We start from the raw sequence: 23,019 nt of genomic DNA on the forward strand, positions 1-23,019 counted from the left end.
CGCACACACTGCCAGTGACTCAGACCATCATCAGCATCAGCGCAGCCCCGGTATCGCCCATAGCCTGGGATGACATCATCTGCTGGGGAGACGCTGCTGCTGCTGCACTGCAGTCCCCGCTGCTGCCCCAGCCCGGCACCCACCTCCCTATACGGGGCATCTTCTCTGCTCCAGTCCGGGCGGCGCATCGGGTCTCTGTGCGGGCTCTACGCGTGCTGCACCGTCAGCAGCTCACCAGGCCGCCCCCTCCTCCATCCTGCCTGCCGCCTGGTAGTACTACAGGGTGTCAGATCCAGCTGCTGGCACCATCATCATCAGTGTGCCCCGGGGGGCACCAGTCACTCACTCCGCCCACGTCCCTGCCCAGGGTGGCATCACTGGCCCACCGGAGCCCTCCCCCGCCTCAACCCCTCCTGCTGCTGCTGTGTGTGTATGTATGTATGTATGTATGTATGTATGTATGTGTATGTATGTATATATATATATATATATATATATATATATATATTTATTTATTTATTTTATTTTATTTATTTTTTTTCCCCCCAGCATGTCGTCTGTATCTACCTATGTGATCTGCAGGTGATCACCTGAATGCATGTATGTGCATGGATGCAGCGAGGTGGCTGGTACTTGGCGTATTAGTGTAGACATATTTATTGGCATGGTTAAGTCCATTGAGGTGCAATTTGTTCTATAACGTGGGGAGATGGGGATGTACTTGTGGGTTGGATCTAGGATGACTAGTATTATTGTTATTGTTATTATGATTATTATTGAAACAAATGGGCAGGAAAGGGTTAATGTTCAGGAACATTCCTCATGCGTTATTTAATAGGGTATCTGGTCGCGACGTTGGCATGGCTGAAATTGTCATCACAAGCCACGAATGTTGACATGTTCACAGTATCGACATCTGAACGGTTTTCGTTTGAAATGTCAGTAGTCTGACGATGCCGGCAGTTAGGGCTAGGATGCGGGGGTCAGTTAGGGTTAGGCAATAGGGGTAGTGTTAGGGATCAGGAGCAGGGATATTGGGGCACTTCTGGAACGCCACTGCTAAGACATGGCGGCAGGATCTGATCCTCACGTCACCTTCGGGACCTGGTGTCGCTGCCAGACCTGGGGCCAGGTAAGACACCGCAAGACCACACGGAGCCCTTTGTCAAAAGTTCATCACGTTGACATATCATCCATGTAGATATGGTCGCTGTCATACCGATCGTACCAAAACCCATTACACATTACACTGCGTCAACTAATACACAAAGCATTCCGTCGTATCTATAAATAATGTCTCCATCCTCAAATACAGTCCTCAGTGCCCAGCTGTGCATCATTGTGTGAGTCTCAGTTATGTCCTCAGTGCAGTGGCGTGCGGTGAGGTCATGGTGAGGCGCTACAGCCATAATGTCCTCCGAATCCTGCCGATGACCCCTACCGCCGCCGAGCAAATGCCCGCTACTGCCCCTGAGCCGCTGGCACTGCCAATGGTTTACAAACTCGCCCACCATCAACTGACCTAGCCCTCCGCCACTAATTTGCATCTCAGTCCGATGCCGCCAATGCCCGCTGCCTGCCTGCTCATCATACTTGTGATATACTGTACATTTTTATAAAAAAATAAAAAAATAAATTAGTGTTTGGGACTGGGGAGGGAGTGGGATGCGGACATGAATGCAATTTTGTTGTCCAGGGCTTCCATTAACTTAATGGAAAAGGGTCTGAATGGGTTAAAAAAAATGTAAAAAAAAAAAATGCGTGAGGTCCTCCCTCCTAAGTGCCCGGCTGATAGGCATAACTTTGTAAAAAAAAAAAAAAGAATATTGGTTTTTGTTGTGGAACTACAAGGCCCAGCAAGCCTCCCCTGCTTCCTGGTACTTGGAGAACCTCAAGTACCAGCATGCAGGGAAATAAAGGGTCCGCAGGTACCTGTAGTTTTACAACAACAAAAAATACCCAAATAAAATAACACACACACACCTTGAAAGTAAAAATGTATTAAAACACACTTACACACTCACACATACTTACCTACATCCCACGCCGATCACGTCCACTTGTCCATGTAGAATCCAATAGGGGGACAAAACTGAAAATGATACTTACAAACTTCGGTATTCAAGTAATGCACAGGAGGGGGGGCGGGGGGAGAGAGAGAAAGAAAGGAAAAAAAACATGACCTGGTTATTGTGATGCTGGCTGTGAGGGAGGGGGAGGGGGGGGAGCCGCCAAAGGAGGAACGGGGTGGTGGGGTGGGGGGGTGCTGCCCGTCAACGCACTCACTCCTCTCACTCCTGCAGGAGGGCCGCCGCTGCTGTAGCTGGCCGGGAGGCGCCAGGACCCGCTGCCACTTCCGCGTGTGGGTGATTGGACAGCGGATCCAGCACTGGATCCGCTGTCCAATCACAGGTGCCTCGGTGACATGGGGGTGGTGTCCCTGTAAGCAAGGCACTTGTATATGTGCCACTTTCCCCATCTGTTTTGAATGGGCTTTTACAACCCAGTGCTTGGCCACGCCCCCCACTCTGTCCCCATTCACATTATGTATGGGAGGCACTGCTATCAGTGCCTCCCAAAGTAATTACAGGCCAGAAAATTATTAGAATTAAATAAAGGAGATACTTATGAACAGTGTTTAAAGTGGTCCTAGAGAGGTGGTGGAACTCACCCCCCTGCCCACGGCACCCACGTAACAAAGGTATTGCGCACAGTAGGCGCGCACCACAAAAATAGGGGCGTGGTTTAAAAAAGGGGCGTGTTACACAATAGTAATATTGCCCACAGTAGTAGCACCCCATGATACACATAATGCCCACAGCAGTAGCGCCTCTTATACAATGCCCACAGTGATAGTGCCCCTTATATAGAGCCCATAGTAGTGGTGCCCCTTATGCAATGGCCACAATAGCAGTGCCCCTTATGTCCCCAGGAGTGATGCCCCTTATGAAGTGCCCCCTTTACAATGCCCTCATTAGTAGTGTCCCCAGTGGTAATGCCCTTAATGGTAATGCCCCTGTGTAATATTGCCCCCAGTAGTAATGTTGCCTGTAGTAATGCCCCCTGTAGTTATGCCCCCTTGTAGTTTAGCCCCCCAGTAATAATGCCTTCAAGTAGTAATGCCCCTAGTAATTTAGCCCCTGTAGTTATGCCCCCAGTAGTAATGCCCTCCTGTAGTTTCCCCCCTTGTAGTTTGCCCCCAGTAGCTTGCCCCCAGTAGTTAGCCCCCTTGTAGTTTGCCCCCAGTAGCTTGCCCCCAGTAGTTAGCCCCCTTCTAGTTTGCCCCCAGTAGCTTGCCCCCAGTAGTTAGCCCCCTTGTAGTTTGCCCCCAGGAGTTTGCCCCCAGCAGATGCCCCCCAGTTGTTTGCACCCAGTAGTATTGTCTCCCAGTAAGTAGTTTGTCCCCATTAGTAATGCCCCCAGTAGTTTGCCCCCAGTAGATGCCCCTCTGTAGTTTGCCCCCCAGTAGTAATGCCCCCCAGTAGTTTGCTCTCAGTAGATGCCCCTCAGTAGCTTGCCCCCCAGTAGTAATGCCCTCCTGTAGTTTGCTCTCAGTAGATGCCCCTCAGTAGCTTGCCCCCCAGTAGTAATGCCCTCCTGTAGTTTTCCCCCAATAGCTTGCCCCCTTGTAGTTTGCCCCCTGTAGTATGCCCCCAGTAGTAATGCCCCCAGTAGTTTGCCCCTGTAGTAATGCCCCCCCCCAGTTGTTTGCCCCCAGTAGATGCCCCTCAGAAGTTTGCCCCCCGGTGATGCCGCTACACAAATAAAAATAAAAACACACACAACACACCATACTTACCAAGCCCCGCTCCTTGTCCGGCCGCTGCAGTCTTCTGTGCGCCTGCTCCTCTGCATTATGGGAGAGACGTCATGATGTCTCTCCCATAGTGCGCACTGACAGAGCCGGAAGCCGGGGCTCAGTACTGAGCTCCTGCCTCCGGCTGCCGCTGTGCAGGGAGACGGGCACCCGCTGGTAACACAATCTCAGCGGGCGCCCGGCATCTCCCTGCTGCTGCGCCGGGGACACATCGGGTGAGGTGAGCCAGAGGAGGCGGAACTGCGTTCCGTCTCCAAGTGGAACTGACGGAACGCAGTTCCGCCCCGTTCCGGCTCACTTTAACCCCTAATGTGTCATAAGTATCTTCTTTGTACAATTTTAATAATTAATCACAGGGAAGGCACTGCCTCCCCTGACTGCACGTCCCTGCCTCAGTGCCCAGCTGTGTATCATTGTGTGGGTCTCAGTTATGTCCTCAGTGCCCAGCTGTGCATCATTGTGTGGGTCTCAGTTATGTCCTCAGTGCCCAGCTGTGCATCATTGTGTGGGTCTCAGTTATGTCCTCAGTGCCCAGCTGTGTGTCATTGTGTGGGTCTCAGTTATGTCCTCAGTGCCCAGCTGTGCATCATTGTGTGGGTCTCAGTTATGTCCTCAGTGCCCAGCTGTGCGTCATTGTGTGGGTCTCAGTTATGTCCTCAGTGCCCAGCTGTGCATCATTGTGTGGGTCTCAGTTATGTCTTCAGTGCCCAGCTGTGCACATTGTGTGGGTCTCAGTTATGTCTTCAGTGCCCAGCTGTGCACATTGTGTGGGTCTCAGTTATGTCCTCAGTGCCCAGCTGTGCATCATTGTGTGGGTCTCAGTTATGTCCTCAGTGCCCAGCTGTGCACATTGTGTGGGTCTCAGTTATGTCCTCAGTGCCCAGCTGTGCATCATTGTGTGGGTCTCAGTTATGTCCTCAGTGCCCAGCTGTGCATCATTGTGTGGGTCTCAGTTATGTCCTCAGTGCCCAGCTGTGCATCATTGTGTGGGTCTCAGTTATGTCCTCAGTGCCCAGCTGTGCATCATTGTGTGGGTCTCAGTTATGTCCTCAGTGCCCAGCTGTGCACATTGTGTGGGTCTCAGTTATGTCCTCAGTGCCCAGCTGTGCATCATTGTGTGGGTCTCAGTTATGTCCTCAGTGCCCAGCTGTGCACATTGTGTGGGTCTCAGTTATGTCCTCAGCAGGGCCGGCAACAGAAATCTTGGGGCCCGGTACACTGATATCCCTGTGGGCCCCCCCGATATACAAATATAGGGGCGTGGCCACAGAGCTCCTTTTACACATTACGTCAGGCAGAGTCTCCCTTTTTACACATTACAGCAGCAGAGTCCCATTTTTTACACATTATGGCAGCAGAGTCCCCTTTTTTACACATTAGGCAGGCAGAGTCCCCCATTTTTACACATTATGGCAGGCAGTCCCCATTTTTACACATTATGGGAGGGGGAGAGAGAGTTATAATCACCTGTAACGATCCAGCATGCCCCACCATAATGGCCATCCCTACCTTTTCTCGCCTTTCAATCTTCGCTCTTACCTACAGTAATACCAGGTTTACAGGGCAGATGTAATGCATGCAAATGCATGCACGCAGCCCATCCCAAACTCAAAGCCCCAAACTCCTGCTGGAGAGCCGAGTGCACCTGCAGTGCAGACACTTGACTTACCAGACACAGCTGCCGGCGCCGTGAATCAACAAGGCTCAGCCTCCGAGTGACCAGCTTGATGCACCCCGCCGCAACAAGCTGCCAGCAGTCCCGCAATCCTGCTCCTGCCTGCCTGCTCACGCTCCTCACAGCAGAGACAGGGCGGGCGGGGATGACTGGGAGAGGAGGGGAGGTCCGGAGGTAGCGTTGTGTGACAGCTGACCTGGGGCTGGGCTTGGGGATGCTAAGTAGTGACCACAGATCATGGGGGTGGGGGAGCTGAAAAAAAAGGTCAGTTATTGATTACTTTTAACTGCACAGCGGGCGGCCCGCAGCTGGCGCGATGCCGCAATATATATAATTATTTAGATCTGTTACATGCTGCCGCCGCTGGACCTTGGGGCCCCTCACAACGTCGGGCCCGGGACGGCTGTCCCCTTTGACCCCCCCTGTCGCCGGGCCTGGTCCTCAGTGCCCAGCTGTGCATCATTGTGTGGGTCTCAGTTATGTCCTCAGTGCCCAGCTGTGCATCATTGTGTGGGTCTCAGTTATGTCCTCAGTGCCCAGCTGTGCATCATTGTGTGGGTCTCAGTTATGTCCTCAGTGCCCAGCTGTGCACATTGTGTGGGTCTCAGTTATGTCCTCAGTGCCCAGCTGTGCATCATTGTGTGGGTCTCAGTTATGTCCTCAGTGCCCAGCTGTGCATCATTGTGTGGGTCTCAGTTATGTCCTCAGTGCCCAGCTGTGCATCATTGTGTGGGTCTCAGTTATGTCCTCAGTGCCCAGCTGTGTGTCATTGTGTGGGTCTCAGTTATGTCCTCAGTGCCCAGCTGTGCACATTGTGTGGGTCTCAGTTATGTCCTCAGTGCCCAGCTGTGCATCATTGTGTGGGTCTCAGTTATGTCCTCAGTGCCCAGCTGTGTGTCATTGTGTGGGTCTCAGTTATGTCCTCAGTGCCCAGCTGTGCACATTGTGTGGGTCTCAGTTATGTCCTCAGTGCCCAGCTGTGCATCATTGTGTGGGTCTCAGTTATGTCCTCAGTGCCCAGCTGTGTGTCATTGTGTGGGTCTCAGTTATGTCCTCAGTGCCCAGCTGTGCACATTGTGTGGGTCTCAGTTATGTCCTCAGTGCCCAGCTGTGCACATTGTGTGGGTCTCAGTTATGTCCTCAGTGCCCAGCTGTGCATCATTGTGTGGGTCTCAGTTATGTCCTCAGTGCCCAGCTGTGCACATTGTGTGGGTCTCAGTTATGTCCTCAGTGCCCAGCTGTGCATCATTGTGTGGGTCTCAGTTATGTCCTCAGTGCCCAGCTGTGCATCATTGTGTGGGTCTCAGTTATGTCCTCAGTGCCCAGCTGTGCATCATTGTGTGGGTCTCAGTTATGTCCTCAGTGCCCAGCTGTGCATCATTGTGTGGGTCTCAGTTATGTTCTCGGTGATCAGCTGTGCATCGTGTGGGTCTCAGTTATGTTTTAGGAGGACATTCTCACACCCCACCTCTTCTAATGACTTGTTCCTGCGGATGTAGTCACCATCCTGGTGGTCAGTATACTGACGACGGGACCCCGGACGCCAGGATGCCGGCAAGGGCCTGAGGACTATTCCCACTCACGGATGTCCACGACACTCATAGAGTGGGTATAGAACCTGTGGAGAGCGCAAGGGGCTTCGTTGCGCTCGCCCCCCCCCCCCCCCTTCCGGCATTCTAATGGTCGGGATCCTGAAGTCGGTATGATGACCGCCAAGATCCCGGCCGCCAGTCACCCACACCCAGCGCGTTCCTGTATACGTACAGTATGAAAGGCTACAACACAGAATAAATAGCTATGAGGTTTGTTGTTTGCACCATTGCTCTCTGACATCTACTTTCTGTACGCTGTCTTTTGTACTGTAGTATATCAGAAATTGTGTGGCCCAATACAGATGAAACAGGCAGGACCCTCCTCACCCTCCAACCCATTGGACACAGAAATGGAGAATTGGCGCCCAGAGGAAGCACATGCTATGATGCCCCCTCAGACTTTTCCACTTTCCATCAGACCTTCCCACATGACATACACTTTCCTGATTGAGGGCACCCTGGACAATCAGCGCTTTTCCACGGCAACTCTAGGCCAAAAATATTTTGTTAAGAAATTTAGGAAACAATTCTGAAAATAAGTCATTTGTGCTCACCTGTCATCGGCCCTCATTCCGAGTTGATCGCTCGCTAGCTGCTTTTAGCAGCAGTGCAAACGCTAGGCCGCCGCCCTCTGGGAGTGTATCTTAGATTAGCAGAAGTGCGAACGAAAGGATCGCAGCTCTGCTACAAAAAAAGGATTGTGCAGTTTGTGAGTAGCTCGAGACTTACTCCTAGCTAGCGATCACTTCACACTGTTTAGTTCCTGTTTTGACGTCACAAACACGCCTGGCGTTCGGCCAACAACGCCTGCATTTTTACACACACTGCCCGAAAACGGTCAGTTCCCACCCAGAAACACCCACTTCCTGTCAATCACTCTGCGGCCAGCAGTGCGACTGAAAAGCGTCGCTAGACCTTGTGTGAAACTGCATCGGCTTTTGTGAAAGTACGTTGCGTGTGCGCACTGCGCCCCATACGCATGCGTAGAAGTGCCACTTTTTTTACCTAATCGCTGCGCTGCAAACAAAAGCAGCTAGCGATCAACTCGGAATGAGGGCCATCATTAGGTGCAGTGATGTGGTAATACACAGGGCTGTGCTTCTGACTGGCCACATATTGGGCGGGATGTACTAAGCGGAAAATGCGGTAAACTCCCTGTTTACCGCATTTTCCTGATGTACTAACCCCCGGCCAGCAGGACAGCGCCGCGGCGGGGACGTCCATAGAAGCCTATGTCACCCCGCGCATGCGCAGACTGACTCCTGGGGCCGAATCCCGGAAGTCAGGCTGCCGCTGCGCATCGCGGAGGACAGCTCTTATCGGAAGAGCTGTCCTCCGCAATGCTGATCGCATATGTTAGTACATATGCGATCAGCATCGTGGCGATGGGCGGCGATGTACATTAGTACATCCCGCCCATTGTATGATTGGCAGTAGGGAAGCCAATCCTGGGCCATTTTTTCAATCCCGGGTATGGGGATTGAAAAATGGCCAATCCTGGGATACCCGGGATTGGCTTTTAACTAGGTGGCCGCCCCCTTGCCCCGCCCCGCCCGCCCCGCACATATAACTCACAATATACGGGGGCGGGCGGGAGGGAAACATCCTGTGAACACTGCTGGCGCTCCCAGCAGCTGCTGACAGCGCAGCGTGACCTCTCACGCTGCCCTGGGGACCCGGAAGGAGGAAGCCGGGCAGCGTCTGAGCGTCCTGTGGACGCTCAACGCTGATCCCTCAATCCCCGGGATTGGAGCTTCCAATCCCGGGATTGAATCCCGGCCATTTTTGACCCTAAATCCTTGGATCCCGCTGATCCCGTTCCCGGGATTGGCCACCATAATTGGCAGCCACCAGCACTGGCTTTGCCTATCAAACTAACCATAAATAATTTTATTTGGTCCTAGATCATTTACCCGTGGCACCCTCACGGCACCCCAAGATGCCACAACACCCAGTTTGGGAACCACTGATATAAATAAATACCGTATATACTCGAGTATAAGTCGACCCGAATATAAGCCGAGGCACCTAATTTTACCACAAAAACCTGGGAAAACTTATTGACTCGAGTATAAGCCTAGGGTGGGAAATGCAGATCTACCCGTACACAGACCTCATAGTGCCAGATATGCCCCACAGTGCCAGATGTGCCAGATATGCCCCACAGTGCCAGATATGCGCCACAGTGCCAGATATGCCCCACAGTGCCAGATGTGCCAGATATGCCCCACAGTGCCAGATATGTCCCACAGTGCCAGATGTGCCAGACATGCCCCACAGTGCCAGATATGCCCCACAGTGCCAGATGTGCCCCACAGTGCCAGATGTGCCAGATATGCCCCACAGTGCCAGATGTGCCCCACAGTGCCAGATATGTCCCACAGTGCCAGATGTGCCAGACATGCCCCACAGTGCCAGATATGCCCTACAGTGCCAGATATGCCCCACAGTGCCAGGTGTGCCAGATATGCTCCACAGTGCCAGATATGCCCCACAGTGCCAGATGTGCCCCACAGTGCCAGATATGCCCCACAGTGCCAGGTGTGCCAGATATGCCCCACAGTGCCAGGTCTGCCAGATAGGCCCCACAGTGCCAGGTGTGCCAGATATGCCCCACAGTGCTAGATACTTACCCTCCGTCACTCCCGCGCTGTCTTCTGAAGGAGGGACACGGAGAGCGCAGTGCGCGGCTCTCCTCTGTCCCTCCTGCATCTCCGGCGGCAGCGGCGCACAGGCAGTGACGCGCAGGAGGTGCTAAATTCCTAATTGTCTGTCAGGAGGCTTCAGCTTCAGGACCAGATGTTTCTGCAGAGCCGCCTGTTGCTGCTGGGTGGCCCTGTACTCTGCTTAACTGCCTGTGACCACTAAGGCTGAGGGCAGTTGCGATAGAGAAGGCGTGGCCATTAATGCATACTTGCCCACACTCCCGTAATTTGCAGGAGACACACGATTTTTCGGGGTAGCCCCCAAACGCCCAGAAGAGCGGAAGAGTAGGTAGATCTCCCCCATCATGCATGATGAAACTGGTAGGATGGGGAGATAAAACAGGGAAATTTGGGTCCATGCGGAGGCGACAGGGCTAAATGAGGTAAATCGCATCATTTAGCTCCGCCCCCTCCATGTGGACTCGCAGATTGCAGCATATTGCTATGTGGGAGGTGGGGCCTAATGCATACCTCCTGACTTCATGGTCTGCTGTGGAGGGGCATTTGCGCACGCCTTAGGCTGATGTTAGGGGGCAAGTGCCGCAAGCGCAAGCCACACCCCCATTGTTGCTATGGGGGCATGAGCAACGTTCTGTGAGCTGCTGGCAACGCCCCTGTCCTTCTCTGCCGGGGAATAGACACACAGCATCTAATCACCGCTGCTCTACTCAGAGCAGTGACTGACGGGGGGCATCTCCCAACTGCCCCGCCCCACCGCGGGACACTGCAATCCGCGGGGTGGGACAGCAGGACAGACCATGTAAAACGGGACATTTTATCACTCTCCAAGGCTTTAGTACATCTCCCCCTGTTGGCAACTATGCATTACTGTTGTGTTTAGGTGTTGCCTGACCCCCTAACTCTACCTCTGGTCATAGGCACACACGGAGAGGGTGTCTCCAGGCTGAAGTCTCCACCCTCCTGTGAGAGGGGGTCTCTGGGCACATAATTCCCGTGCCCTGCCCTGTTCTGCGGGCCCTAACACTGATTGGGGGCCCGTATCGTGCCGCTGAACCTGATATCAAACAGCTTCTTACAGGCGGCATAACTTGCACACTGCGGGTCCCCCTGATCCTGGGCCCATCACTTCAGTAATGGTTGTACCCCCTGATGGTGGCCCTTGGAGTATATCAGTACCATTTCTCATACGTCCTAGAGGATGCTGGGGTCCACTTCAGTACCATGGGATATAGACGGTTCCGCAGGAGCCATGGGCACTTTAAGACTTTTCAAGGGTGTGAACTGGCTCCTCCCTCTATGCCCCTCCTCCAGACATCAGTTTAGAAAATGTGCCCAGGCAGACTGGATGCACTCCAGGGGAGCTCTACTGAGTTTCTCTGAAAATACTTATGTTAGGTTTTTTATTTTCAGGGAGGACTGCTGGCAACAGTCTCCCTGCTTCATGGGACTGAGGGGGCAGAAGTAGGAACCAACTTCCTGAATAGTTCATGGCTCTGCTTCTGGCTGACAGGACACCATTAGCTCCTGAAGGGTACTGAACGCTAGCTGCGGCTATGTGCTCACTCCCACAGCACGCCGTCACCCCCCTCACAGAGCCAGAAGTCAGAAGACAGGTGAGTGTAAGAAGAAGGATCTTCAGTCATTGTGACGGCTAAAAGGTACCACGCAGCGGGTGGGAACGCAGTGCGCCATGCTACACACACATGCACTGCAGGGTGCAGGGCCCGGGGGGGGGGGGGGGGGGAGGAGGGGCGCCCCGGGCAGCATGAACCCTACTAAACTGGCAGAAATAAGGGGCATAAGATGCTGAGGCACAGTCCTACCCCTGCCAGTATAACTATCAGTATCAAAAAATCTGAGATGAAACGCGCCATTACGGGGGCGGGGCTTCCTCCTCAGTCAGCCAGCACACTGCTCAGTGCCATTTTCTCTCCCTCCAGGCTGTAGAGAAGAACGCTGGTTCTCCTCCACTGCTGAACCAAGTATCAGGGTGCAAAACTGGGGGGGGCCACAGTGAAATTTGGTGCTATATATTGTGTGAAAATATCATTAGAAAAGCGCTGCAGGTCTGTGTGCATTTTGTGTTCACAGACACTTTATACTGGCGCTGGGTTGTGAACTGGCAAATCCTATCTGTGTCCTTCTGACAGATTTTACTGTGGGTCTGTCCCCTATAAGTCCCGGGGTGTCTGTGGTGTGGTTGTGCTCGTGTGTGACATGTCTGAGGCAGGGAGCTCTTCCCCTGAGGAAGCCATTTTAGGGACACAGAGTTGTAATGTGGTGGCGCTGCCGGCACACCACGAGCCTGAGTGGGTGAAAGAATTATGTGATAGTGTGAATCATATCAGTAAGAGATTGGATAAGTCTGAGTTTCATGCAGAAAGTTGGAGAAAATCAGTGGAAGATGTGATTTTTCATAGTTCTGCCTTTTCATCCGCAGGCGACCCCTCTGGGTCACATAAGAGACCTTTTGCTCAAATTGTACAAACTGATACCGAAACGGACTCTGATTCCTATGTCGACACTAGTGATTCCAGGGGAATAAATCCTAAATTTGCAAAAAGCATTCAATACATGATTGTTGCTATAAGGGAGGTTTTGGAAGTTACGGAAGCCCCTCCGGTACCTCAGGAGAAGGCTTATTTTTATAAAGAAAAGAAAATTAATGTAACTTTCCCTCCTTCTCACGAGCTAACTATTCTCTTTGAGGAAATTTGGGCAAACCCTGAAAAGAAATTTCAGATTCCCAAAAGGATTCAGGTTGCTTATCCTTTCCCGGCAGAGGACAGGAAAAAGTGAGAGTCACCCCCAGTTTTAGACAGTGCCCTGTCATGGTTAACAAAAAAGGTGATTCTCCCTGCACCTGGGACGGCTTCACTAAAGGAGGTGGCAGACTGCAAGTTGGAGGCTACGTTAAAATCTATTTATGTGGCCAATGGTACGTTGCTCAGGCCAGGGCTGTTTCTAGCCAATTTGGCTCCCAGTGCGAGATTTCAAAATGTGCCCCCCCTCATTAAAATGGGCGTGGGCTCATTAAAGTGGGCGTGGCCTCATCTGATATCATCACGGCCACCACAGGGAAAAATAAAAAAATCTAAAGTCCCCATTTTACACAGTACGGCAGGCAGGTGTCCCCATTTTACACAGTATGGCAGGCAGGTGTCCCCATTTTACACATCACGGCAGGCAAGTGTCCCCATTTTACACAGTATGGCAGGCATGTGTCCCCATTTTACACAGTATGGCAGGCAGGTGTCCCCATTTTACACATCACGGCAGGCAAGTGTCCCAATTTTACACAGTATGGCAGGCAGGTGTCCCCATTTTACACAGTATGGCAGGCAGGTGTCCCCATTTTACACATCACGACAGGCAAGTGTCCCCATTTTACACAGTATGGCAGGCAGGTGTCCCCATTTTACACATTACGCAGGCTGGTGTCCCCATTTTATACATTACGGCAGGCAGGTGTCCCCTTTTTACACAGTACGCAGGCAGGTGTCCCCATTTTATAAATTACGGCAGGCAGGTGTCCCCATTTTACACATTACGCAGGCAGGTGTCCCCATTTTACACAGTGTGGCAGGCACATGTCCCCATTTTACACAGTACGGCAGTCAGGTGTCCCCTTTTTACACAGTATGGCAGGCAGGTGTCCCCATTTTATACACTACGACAGGCAGGTGTCCCCATTTTATACACTACGACAGGCAGGTGTCCCCATCTTACACAGTACACAAGCAGATGTCCCCATTAAATACAGTGCGGCAGGCAGGTGTACCCATTAAATACAGTGCGGCAGGCAGGTGTCCCCATTAAATACAGTGCGGCAGGCAGGTGTCCCCATTAAATACAGTGCGGCAGGCAGGTGTCCCCATTAAATACAGTGCGGCAGGCAGATGTCCCCATTAAATACAGTGTGGCAGGCAGGTGTCCCCATTAAATACAGTGCGGCAGGCAGGTGTCAAGTGGGGGGGGGAGGAAGGGGGGGAGAGAGAGAGACTACTTACATATACAGAACCTTCCCGCTCTTCGAAGTCGGGCCGCCTCACCTCCCTCGCGCCGGCCGCCTCCTCCTTCCAGGTAGTCTGCTCCTCCTCCATCATCTGAGTACTCCTGCTCGGGGGGCGTGGTTTCGCTGAATTACGCGATTGCGTTGTGATGTCATGACGCAATCGCGTCATTCCGCGAAACTCCGCTCCCCGAGCAGGAGTGCTTGGGAAGAGGAAGGAGGAGCAGACAAGGACACGCAAAGTGCCGCGGCGGGCGCCCCGTGCGGTTGCACGGCTCGCCCGCCGCAAGAAACGGCACTGGCTCAGGCCCACCATTGCTTGCGCGTGGGTGTGTAGTGCTATCGAAAAATGGTCAGATAACTTGTCATCTGAAATTGACACGATAGATAGAGACTAGATACTCCTAAAGTTAGGTCATATCAAAGACGCTGCTGCATGCATGCTAGAAGCCATGAAGGATATTGGGCTTTTAGGTTCGAAAGCCGCTACCATGGCAGTCTCGTCTCGGAGGGCGTTGTGGATTCGCCAGTGGCATGCTGATGCAGATTCCAAAAGAAATATGGAGGCGCTCCCGTATAAAGGTGAGGCCTTGTTTGGAGATGGGCTGGATGCATTGGTCTCTGCAGCTACCGCAGGTAAGTCAACATTCTTGCCTTATGCTCCTGCACCGGCGAAAAAGACACATCACTCTCACATGCAGTCCTTTCGGCCCAACAAATACAAAAAGGCCAAAGGTTCCCCCTTCTTTGCAGGTAGAGGGAGAGGACGAGGAAAAAAGTCTGCAGTGTCTCTCGGATCGCAGGAGCAGAAGTCCACCCCTGCTTCTGCCAAATCTGCAGCATGACGCTGGGGCTCCCTTGCGGGAGTCAGCTCGGGTGGGGGCACGTCTGAAACTTTTCAGTCAGATATGTGCTCAATCTGGCCTGGACCCATGGGTTTTGCAAATAGTGTCCCATGGGTACAAGCTGGAGTTTCAAGACGTCCCCCCACGCCGATTTTTCAAATCAACCTTACCAGCTTCTCTTCCAGACAGAGAAGTAGTAAAGGCTGCAATTCAAAAATTATGTCAGGATCAAGTCATTGTCCTGGTACCATTGTCACAACAAGGAGAAGGGTTTTATTCAAGCCTCTTCGTAGTTCCGAAGCCGGACGGCTCGGTCAGACAAATTTTAAACCTGAAATATGTGAATCTCTACCTGAGAAGGTTCAAGTTCAAGATGGAATCTCTGAGAGCAGTGATTTCCAGTCTGGAGGAAGGGGACGTCATGGTGTCAGTAGACATAAAAGATGCTTACTTACATGTTCCCATTTATCCTCCTCACCAAGCTTATCTGAGATTTGCAATACAGGATTGCCATTACCAGTTCCAGACGTTGCCGTTCGGACTCTCCACGGCGAGAGTATTCACCAAGGTGATGGCAGAGATGATGGTCCTCCTTCGACAACAAGGAGTCAATATAATTCCTTACCTGGACGATCTCCTGATAAAAGCGAGATCCAGGGAAAGGTTGGTGCAGAACATTATTTATTTTATGTTTTACTTCTGTTTCTGTTCCCTTGGCTTTTGTGGGGTGTCCGGTGTCCACCCTTAAGGAGAGGGTACTGTTATGAACCACAAGCAGTGGTTCATTCCTGTTCACTTTCTGTTCATGTATTTTATGTTCTAGTTCTCTTGCAGGCCAGGATTTCCTTTGTTCTGGTTTAGAAGACTCTTGTTGGCCGCCGGTGGTGAGGCTGTGTAATTGCAGCCTGTTTCCATGTGTTTAGCCTCACCTGTCTGTTAATTGCACCTGTCAGTTTGGAGTCGTGCAGCAGGGCAGCTGCATGACATAATTAATTAGGGTCCCTGCTGTGATTGGAGGTATTCTTTGTTATATTCTAACCTCACTGCCTGACACAGACGCCGGTGATAGCTTCTGTCTAGCTGCTTCCTGCCATGAAGCATTCCTGTCCAGGAGTCCTGTGGCTTTGCCTGTGTCTGATCCAGTATCCTGCCTTGAAGCATTCCTGTCCAGGGGTCCTGTGGCTTTGCCTGTGTCTGATCCAGTATCCTGCTTCTTGGTGTCCACTGGTCTGTCGTTTGGAATTCTGCCTGTCCTCCGATCCTGGGAGCCTGTGTCAGCTTACTTTGGGGGTTCCTGTCCTTTTGCCTGTATTCATACCGGTTTCGTGAGTAGCGGCTTTGCCGCGTCCCTCGGCCTAGGCTGTAGCTACTTGTTGCATTTGCTTTGGATTTTCTGCAGCGGGTTCTGCATGTGCTGTCCTCACCGGAACACAGTGATGTAGTGTCGGTATGTGGACAGCACTGCCTTTGTTGTAGTTTTTGTCTTGGCGGCTGTGCCACACATACTTTATTTTAGTTCTGTAGCACCCCTAACTGGGTACTTCCTTCTCTATTTAGAGGTTCCCCTTGTCATCGCCCCGTCTCAGTCTACGCCTTGTCTCAAACTAAGACCGGGGGGCATCGGAGTTGGGCAGACATAATCCGCCCTTCAAACGCGGCTGCCGTGGGCCCAAGAAACCATAGTCATGCAGGCGTAGGCTGACTACGAGGGTGAGACAATGGAGTTAGGGATCCTTGGGGGTGCTGCCGAGCTCCGTATCTATTGCAGCATTACATTACTGTACTTGGGGCTCATCCACCCAGTTCCAGGAGTACCAAGTACAGTGAACGAAACACATTGCACTCTCCCTGTCAGTATTCCAACAACACGGTTGGATCATGAATTTTCTAAAGTCGCAGTTGGAACCGACAACAAGATTGTCCTTTCTGGGGATGATACTGGACACAGAAGTACAGAGGGTATTTCTTCCAGTGGAAAAGGCTCTGGAAATCCAGAGAATGGTCAAACAAGTTTTGAAACCAACAAGAGTGTTGATCCATCAATGCATTCGGTTGTTGGGGAAGATGGTAGCGGCCTACGAGGCCATACAGTTTGCCGATTCCATGCCAGAGTATTCCAGTGGGACCTGTTGGACAAGTGGTCCGGATCCCACCTACACATGTACCAGAAGATAGTCCTGTCCTCCAAAGCCAGGATTTCGCTCCTGTGGTGGCTACACAGTTCTCACCTACTAGAGGGACGCAGGTTCGGGATTCAGGACTGGGTTCTGGTAACCACGGATGCAAGTCTCCGAGACTGGGAAGCGGTCACACAGGGAAAAAGTTTCCAAGGAGAATGGTCAAGTCAGAAAACCTGTCTTCACATAAACGTTCTGGAATTGAGAGACATTTACAACGGCCTTCTACAAGCGGGGCATCTTCTTCAAGATCAACCCGTGCTGATCCAGTCGGACAATGTAACAGCAGTCGCGTCAGGGCGGAACGAAAAGCAGAGCAGCAATGGCAGAGGTGATGAAGATCCTCCTCTGGGCAGAAAGACATGCAAGAACTCTGTCGACAATTTTCATTCCGGGAGTGGACAACTGGGAAGCAGACTTCCTCAGCAGACACGATCTCCATCCAGGAGAGTGGGGCCTCCACCAAGAAGTCTTCGCAGAGGTGACAAGTCTTTGGGGAATACCTCAAGTAGACATGATGGCATCTCGTCTCATCAAGAAGCTTCAGAGATATTGTTCCAGGTCGAGAGACCCTCAAGCAATAGCAGTGGATGCACTAGTGACCCAGTGGGTGTTTCGGTCAGTGTATGTCTTCCCTCCACTCCCACTAATACCGAAAGTTCTCAAGCTCATAAGAAGAACAAGGGTTCAAGCGATCCTCATTGTCCCAGACAGGCCAAGGAGGGCTTGGTATCCAGATCTTCAGGAGTTGCTCATAGAAGATCCTCGGCCTCTTCCTCTTTACGAGGACCTGCTACAGCAGGGGCCGTGCGTGTATTAAGACTTACCGCGGCTACGTTTGACGGCATGACTGTTGAGCGCTGGATCCTAGCCCAAAAGGTTATTCCTAACTCTTGTTCAGGCCAGGAAAGGAGTAAAGTCTAAACATTACCACCGTATTTGGAGAAAATATGTGTCTTGGTGTGAATCCAAAAAGGCTCCTACGGAAGAGTTTCAATTGGGACGTTTTCTCCATTTTCTACAGGCAGGTGTGGATGCGGGCCTGAGATTGGGTTCAGTCAAGGTACAGATTTCGGCCTTATCGATTTTCTTCCAAAAACAATTGGCCTCCCTTCCAGAAGTTCAGACGTTCGTGAAAGGGGTAATACACATCCAACCTCCATTTGTGCCCCCAGTGGCACCATGGGACCTTAATGTGGTGTTGCAGTTCCTTCAGTCAAATTGGTTTGATACTCTACAGGAGATAGAATTGAAGTTTCTCACTTGGAAAGTGGTGATGCTTTTGGCCTTGGCATCCGCAAGGCGGGTGTCTGAGTTGGGGGCCTTGTCTCACAAGAGCCCTTACCTGATCTTCCATGAAGATAGGGCAGAGAAGAACTCGTCAGCAATTTCTTCCGAAGGTGGTTTCGTCTTTCCATATAAACCAACCTATTGTGGTGTCAGTGGCTACTGACACCTTCACTGCGTCAATGTCTCTTGATGTGGTCAGAGCTCTGAAAATTTATGTCGCTAGAACAGCTCGGATACGGAAACGGAGGCTCTGTTTGTCCTGTATGCTCCCAACAAGATTGGGTGTCCTGTTTCTAAGCAGACCATTGCGCGCTGGATCAGAGGGACGATTCAGCAAGCTCATTCCATGGCAGGATTGCCAATACCGAAGTCGGTAAATGGCCATTCTACTAGAAAGGTGGGCTCATCCTGGGCGGCTGCCCGGGGGGTCTCAGCATTACAGCTTTGCTGAGCAGCTACTTGTTCAGGGTGAAACACGTTTGCTAAATTTTACAAGTTTGACACCTTGGCCGAGGAGGACCTCAAGTTTGGTCAATCGGTGCTGCAGGGTCATCCGCACTCTCCCGCCCGTACTGGAGCTTTGGTATAACCCCATGGTACTGAAGTGGACCCCAGCATCTTCTAGGACGTATGAGAAATTAGGATTTTAATACCTACCGGTAAATCCTTTTCTCTTAGTCCGTAGAGGATGCTGGGCACCCGACCCAGTGCATACTTTACCTGCAGTTATTTGTTTTATAGTTACCCCGGTGTTGTGTTACGATTATTTTCAGCATGTTGCTGCAATTGTTTCATGCCCGTTGGCATGGGTTATGTTGAATGCCATGTTGTGCGGCATGGTTGAGGTGTGAGCTGGTATGAATCTCACCGTTAAATTATAAGTAAATCCTTTCCTCAAAATGTCCGTCTCCCTGGGCACAGTTCCTATACTGAGGTCTGGAGGAGGGGCATAGAGGGAAGAGCCAGTTCACACCCCTGAAAAGTCTTAAAGTGCCCATGGCTGCTGCGGAACCGTCTATACCCCATGGTACTGAAGTGGACCCCAGCACCCTCAACGGACTAAGAGAAAAGGATTTACCGGTAGGTATTAAAATCCTGTTTTTTCATCAGGATCAGCGTCCGTTTGGCACTGAAATGCTTGGCAGTCACATTTGGCCTCACCGCAGCCTGTTACGTTGCGGTTATAAAAGAGCAATCATCAAAGGAACACCTTTACCAACGTGTGCTGTGATGATTCCATTGGTAGCGTTATCTATGACCATTATCTCAATCTTTGGCGCTTTTTAGCCACATATTCAGTGATATAAGGCAAATTGTACATTATGGACTTCTATAACACAGAGAGGGAGATTTAATAAAAGCTTGAATAGATATAAAGTATCAACCAATCAGCTCCTGCTATTTTTCAAACACGGCCTGCACAGTGATAGAAGCTGATTGATTGGTAACTTGGAGCAGATTTAACAATGAGTGATATTCTTGTTATCACTCATACGCAAATGCAGGGAGGGTTTCCGGTTGCCTGGAAACCCCCTCCTCATGGCCCTATAGATGGTCTATCGTATTGGCTGTATCAAACATGTTTAACTAATATAAATAAAATAAGTGATCAGGAAAAGGTTAAACATCCAATAATGAATAAATACACAAACAGAGAACCAGTAGGCGACATAACCGCACACATTCTCCCACCTCATGGTAAGGCTCCTGTCTATTCTTCATGGCAACTGCTCTCTGGTCCAGTGTACTGATTGAGGGCTCAGATCCACGCGCACAGCAAACTTGGTAGAAGAAGCGGCTACCACTGGGCATGTGCAGCAGCTTCGCTTTGTCCCTTAAATTTGCATGTTGTGGCAGCAGCTCTAGTAATCGTATTATATACTGTTGCTATTGTTGTCATAATCTGAGTCGCTATCTATAGTGTTAAATATTAATATTGTATTCAGTAAAGTATCCAGTGTATAAAAAGACCAACGTGTAAATTAATGTCCAGGGTTGGAACTAGGTTCTTCTACCGCACCCCCAAACTCACAGACTTGCTCCAATATTCCGCAGGGCGGTAGATTGTGGACTGAATTTGGAAACCCCCCTCTAGAAATCCTGCGTTTGCCATTGATCACTTGTTAAGAATGTTAAATGGAGCTCCAGCCAATCAGCTCCTAACTGTCATGTGTTTGAAAAATGACAGGAGCTGATTGGCTGGAGGACCATTTAACATTCATAACGAGTTATAACAAGAATATCACTCATTGTTAAATCTGCCCCCTTATCTCTTTCCACTTTATCTCCAAGTCTTGATACATCTCTCCCAGATTGTGATTATCATGGGATTTCATGTGTGCGATTTCAAGCTTCTTCAAGTGTGTGTAAAGTATAATGATAAATAGAGGGTATTCAGTATTAACAATATAATTATTAGTATAGAATCACCCTTTCTGGTGGGTTAATTCATACCATTCATTCCATAATTAATTTAATTAACGCTATAGATTGTAAACTGTTCCAAGCAGTGCTCTCTTCCGTCGTGTTCTCTTCATTACCCTCTTATGCCCTCTTATGCTTATTCTGTACTATTCTGTACTTTTGTATTCACGGCGCCAGGGCCATATTAACATATAGGCACACTGGGCAGTTGCCCAAGGCCCCACGATTTTAGGGGCTTTCAAGCAGGAGAAGGCTGGGGTCAGGAGGCATCTGCCTCCCAGGCTGGTGCCTGCGCAGCTTCTTGGAAGCCAGACACCGAATGGCTTGCAGCTTGCTGATTGGTGAACGACTGGAGCTATCCACCAATCAGTGCAGCATTCTCTGCCTGTCTCCAGCCAGACAGTGAATGGCTGTCAACTTACTGATTGGTGGATGGTTGGAGCTATCCACCAATCAGAGTGCTGACAGCCAATCACTGTATGGAAGCATGTGGGGAGACGACGCAGGACCACATGTTGGGTAAGTTATGATTTTTTTACTTTCATTTATTCCTGTGAATGGGTTGGAAGAAGTGCTGTTGAAAATTGTGGGTTCTGACCTGTTTTGCTAAAAGTCACCATACATAAAATATATATAGGGGGTCATTCCAAGTTGATCGCTAGCTGCCGTTGTTCGTAGCGCAGCGATCAGGCTAAAAATCGGCATTTCTGCGCATGCGTATGCACTGCAATGCGCACGGGCGACGTACGGGTACAAAGTCCTTTGTGGTTTTACACAGGTTCTAGTGACGTTTACATTCGCATTGGCGGCCGCAAGAAGATTGACAGGAAGGGGCGTTTCTGGGTGTCAACTGACCGTTTTCAGGGAGTGCTTAGAAAAACACAGGCGTGCCAGGGAAAACGCAGGCGTGGCTGCGCGAACGCTGGGCGGGTCTGTGACGTCAAAAGCCGTCCCTCCGTCGTTAGAATCAACGCACACGAAGAGTAACTACAGGGCTGGTCTTGTTTTGCACAAAATGTTTTTGCAGGCGCTCTGCTGCACAAGCGTTCGCACTTCTGCATAGCGAAAATACACTCCCTGATGGGCGGCGACTATGCGTTTGCACGGCTGCTAAAAACGGCTAGCGAGCGATCAACTCGGAATGACCCGCAGTGTTTGCAGCAAAAGTACCGTTGCTGTACAACGTCGCCGCTTTAAGAGCTCAGCTGGAGACGAAAATGAACTAGCAAAATCATTTTGAACTTTTGACTTTTTGTACTGTATCCTATATATTGACTTTCTTGTCAAGTGATGCCTTTGTAAACCGTCTCTATCCATTCATATACAGTCAAGCTCAGCCTGATCTTCCTTTTGGTTTGGTTTAATAGGTTGAAATTGCTTTTTTTTTTTAATGTGGGAATGAGCCATCACTCACGTCTGGTATAGAGAGGAATGTGAACTTTCAGTGAACCTGCCGTTAAAATATTCTTTTTAAATCCACTACTTCACATGTGATAACATTTGTAAAGCCTGCCAGCCGTCAGGATGGGCATCAAAGGGAGACTGTCAGGCAGGTGGATGAAGCACATTGTGGGCATGGCAGAGCTCATCTGCTCCCCTGCTGCTGCTGTCAGAATTGTTAAGGAATCTTCTTAGAGCTCTGATACAGTTTGGGATTTTACACAAGGGGGTTGAGAAACAACACCTGTTAATAGTGTAGATCAGTGGTTCTCAAACTCGGTCCTTGGGAGCCCACACAGTGCATGTTTTGCAGGTAACCCAGCAGGTGCACAGGTGTATTAATTACTCACTGACACATTGTAAAAGGTCCGCAGGTGGAGTTAATTATGTCACTTGTGATTCTGTGAGGAGACCTGCAAAACATGCACTGTGTGGGGTCCTGAGGACCGAGTTTGAGAACCTGTGGTGTAGATGAACCCAAGTGCTTTTCCCTCGCTTTCAACAGAGTGTTCAAAGCTAGCGCTCGCCCTTATAGTGCTCTGTTATATTATAATGGGCATTAACGCTCATGTGCTCTTCAGGCGACTTGGAAGCTGATCTTGAGTGAGAAGCCGCCATCCACCTGCATTGTGTTCTGTCTGATCGTTGACCACCGCCTGACTGTGACTCCAATAGCAGTGAGGCCATTCCTGATGAGGATGTTGTCAGGTCCAGTCAGCGTTTTTGCCAGCATAGATGCATTAGTACCTCCTATTTAATGAATGCCTAACACCTGGACAAACATGGTACATTAACCTTCCGTTTTTTTTGTAAGAAATCAGTCCCAGGCAGGTCTCTAATGAGGGCAATGTGACTGATGCTGCCCAAGGTGGAGCGGAAGTCATGGCTACACCCTTCTCCGCCCACTGCCACTCTGCTCCTCCGCTCACTCTGACCACTGGCACTGCCACTCTTCTCTTCTGCCCACTCTGACCACTGGCATTGCCACTCTTCTCTTCTGAACACTGCCACTCTTCTCCTCCGCTCACTCTGACCACTGGCACTGCCACTCTTCTCCTCCGCTCACTCTGACCACTGACAC

The 23,019-nt window shown here is 50.6% G+C and overlaps 1 protein-coding gene across 1 annotated transcript in view; it reads right to left on the reverse strand.

Moving 5' to 3' along the window:
* LZTS3 (leucine zipper tumor suppressor family member 3) overlaps positions 1-326 on the reverse strand; it is a 229,720-nt gene extending 229,394 nt beyond the window's left edge. Inside the window, exon 1 of the mRNA XM_063925335.1 lies at positions 144-326. The gene's annotated coding sequence lies outside the window, so the exon portion shown is untranslated. The remainder of the gene's footprint in view (positions 1-143) is intronic.
* Positions 327-23,019: the final 22,693 nt, after the last annotated feature.

Source organism: Pseudophryne corroboree, chromosome 1 (genome assembly GCF_028390025.1).
Source record: "Pseudophryne corroboree isolate aPseCor3 chromosome 1, aPseCor3.hap2, whole genome shotgun sequence".
In the NCBI taxonomy this organism is placed as follows: domain Eukaryota; kingdom Metazoa; phylum Chordata; class Amphibia; order Anura; family Myobatrachidae; genus Pseudophryne; species Pseudophryne corroboree.